The sequence below is a fragment of the Macaca fascicularis genome, chromosome 13 (genome assembly GCF_037993035.2).
Source record: "Macaca fascicularis isolate 582-1 chromosome 13, T2T-MFA8v1.1".
Classification (NCBI taxonomy): domain Eukaryota; kingdom Metazoa; phylum Chordata; class Mammalia; order Primates; family Cercopithecidae; genus Macaca; species Macaca fascicularis.
The window spans coordinates 37227425-37229641 of NC_088387.1; the positions used below are offsets into that span (position 1 = coordinate 37227425).

A 2217-nucleotide genomic window follows, 5' to 3' on the forward strand; every position below is an offset into this window, starting at 1 on the left:
TAGCCTGTTTTACAAATAAAATTAGGTATAGCTCTGTGCCTGTGTTAGCAATAAATCCAATATCAATGAGGACAACTCTGCTACCATTCTCAGGTCTTGGAATATGTTTAATTGCCTGGCATCTGGAAAGTGGTAATGGAACCTGGTCCTTAGTCCGTGATTGTTCTCGGATTGCTCTCCTACATGCTGCTCCTATTGAGCTTGGGTTGACTTACTCTGCCAGCTCAGGGAGTATTTGTAACTAGCACTGTTAATTGTTTGCCTAATATCCATTTCTTCTTCTTACTTGCCAGGGTAGCTCAGATTTTGTTTAGGGTGACCACATGCCCAGCCCGAGGTGTCCATCACAGCCAGACTAGGTCATGTGACCTAATCCTGATACAAAGGAAGAGTGCTGTGAAAGCTTTTGGAAAACTTTTTTGTTTTGCTGTTAGAAAGAACAGATGGAGCTGGTATCTTTCCCTCTTTGTTTCTACTTTGAATGTGGATGTGATACTTAGAGTTTGGACTGTCATTTTGTGATCACATGAAGAACCATCATTTTGCATTTATCTGTCAGCAAAGGGAAAGACAGGATAGCATGACTGATTTGTTGAAATTGAGTTGTCTTTAAAAAATCTTTAGTCTGTTGGTAACCATGATTAGTTTTTTGGGATGTGTGAAGATCCATTCAGAAATCTCCTTTAAAGAAATTCTCCCTTATTTAGAAATTCAGTTTAATGTCAAGACAATAGAATTTGGATTTAGAACTCCTGGGTTGGCCATGGCTTTATCATTTACTAATGTGAAAACTGGACAAGCCACTAACCTCTTTGAACCTTAATTTCCTCATCTGTGCAATATGAAAATGTTGCTTGGTATCCAGATGAACTGTGGAAAAAATGATTATAGAGAAAAATAAGTGATATAATTTTCATTAAAATAACTTGTTTATGATGAGACTTTATATAATCATTAATATGTTGTCATATCTAATTATTATGACAAAATAATTATTTTGCATTTGTGGAAAACTATGAGATTGAATAATAACAGCTCATATGCACTGAGAGATTCTTTGCATCAGTTACAGTTCTTAGGCCTTTACGGATTAACTCATTAATCATCACAACTACCCCGTGAGGTGATTAGTATTTAGAGTCCATTGCAGAGAGGAGGAACTGAGGCAAAAGAGGTTAATCCTCTTTAAAAGGTTAGTCCCCCCTTTCCCAGATAGCTGCGGAAGATGGCGGAGGTACAGGTCCTGGTGCTCAATGGTCGAGGCCATCTCCTGGGCCCCCTGGCGGCCATCGCAGCTAAACAGGCACTGCTGGTCCAGAAGGTGGTGGTGCCATGCTGCCAAGGTATCAACATTTCTGGCAATTTCTACAGAAACAAGTTGAAGTACCCAGCTTTCCTCCGCAAGCGGATGAACACCAACACTTCCAGAGGCCCCTACCACTTCCAGGCCCCCAGCCGCATCCTCTGGCAGACCGTGCGAGACTTGCTGCCGTGCGAGATCAAGGGAGGCCAGGCCGCCCTGGACCGCCTCCAGGTGTTTGACGGCATCCCATCGCCCTACGACAAGAAAAAGAGGATGGTGGTTCCTGCTGCCCTCAAGGTTGTGTGTCTGAAGCCTACAAGAAAGTTTGCTTGTCTGGGTGCCTGGCTCAGGAGGTTGGCTAGAAGTACCAGGCAGTGACAGCCACCCTAGAGAAGAGGAAAGAGAAAGCCAAGATCCACTACCGGAAGAAGAAACAGCTCATGAGGCTACGGAAACAGGCTGAGAAGAACGTGGAGAAGAAAATTGACAAATACACAGAGGTCCTCAAGACCCACTGACTCCTGGTCTGAGTCCAGTAAACACTGTTAAATCCTCATGCATGGCCTGCCCTTCCTCCATCGTTGCCCTGGAATGTGCGGGACCCAGGGGCAGCAGCGGTCCAGGTGCCACAGGCAGCCTGGGACATAGGAAGCTGGCAGCAAGGGAAGGGTCTTAGTCACTGCCTCCCGAGGTTGCCTGAAAGCTCTCAGAGAATTGTGGAGGTGTCATTTATCTATGGCCAGTAGGAAGAGCAACCAGTTACTGTTAGCAAAAGGGAGCCAGAAGAGGGGTTGGAGGGTCCTGCCTTGTGAGTGGGGCATCTGTTGGACTTTCCACCTGCTCATGTACTCTGCAGCTGTTAGAATGTGCAAGCGCTTGGGGACAGCATGAGCTTGGTGTTGTACACACGGTAT

General features: G+C 45.2%; 1 pseudogene; it reads left to right on the plus strand.

The window, feature by feature from the left end:
- Positions 1-1225: 1225 nt before the first annotated feature.
- LOC102131131 (large ribosomal subunit protein uL13 pseudogene) lies at positions 1226-1833 on the plus strand (annotated as a pseudogene).
- Positions 1834-2217: the final 384 nt, after the last annotated feature.